We start from the raw sequence: 854 nt of genomic DNA, 5'->3' as shown, positions 1-854 counted from the left end.
AAGAGTTTGAAATTCCTTACTGTACAACTTACTTTGGTCAGCAATACACCCACAAACACACAAATCAACACACAAACTCCACGGCATAAAGATGATTCTTAAAGACCTAACAAAGTTCACCCTCGCGAATATTCAAGAAGGTTTTGATCGGCTGAAATCTGAAAATGATCGACGTATGGGTCCACTACGAGACCTTTTGAGCCAAGGGAAGGCGCTTTCAAAGGCAGACGAAGATTTTATCGATAACGCTGGAAATATGGTTGATGAGGCTCTTGTCCTCGAGAAAATAAAAAATAGCAACAATGTCTCTGATGCTGCTAAGACCTTCAGCAAAGATGAGCTGAAGACATTAGAGGTCTTGATTTATAAGTTTGAGCACAAGGTTTTTGTGGACCCATCTGTAGCTAAACCTCGTGAATATCTCTTTGCAAACACTTCTAAAGCATCCAATATGTATGGTGAAATCTGATCCCTATGTATTGTTCAACACCCAGGTCCCAAGAAGCAAAATCGAGACGATCCTTGTGTTGAATCTTCCAATCAACCAAACTCGAGTTCTTCTAAAAAAACCCGATCAAAGTCTGCTCGTACTAATGCCACTCTGGCTCAGCGTATATTAGTGTTAGACTGGCACAATAAAAATGGTCGAGTTCAGGTCAAGACAGCAAAACATTTTGAAAATAGTTTTCCTGGTGTTATCATAACACAACCTCTAGTCTCGAGTTGGGTACATAATGAATCGAAGTTACAAGATAGTTACAAGTCTGGTGTAGGACTTGGCATTAAGCGGAGAAATGAGACTGAACATCCTCAAGTAACAGAAGCCCTACAGACTTGGGTTCAACAGGCTGACA

This window comes from Melampsora larici-populina, assembly GCF_000204055.1.
Source record: "Melampsora larici-populina 98AG31 unplaced genomic scaffold MELLAscaffold_138, whole genome shotgun sequence".
NCBI lineage: Eukaryota > Fungi > Basidiomycota > Pucciniomycetes > Pucciniales > Melampsoraceae > Melampsora > Melampsora laricis-populina.
Note: the sequence above shows the minus strand (reverse complement) of the source record.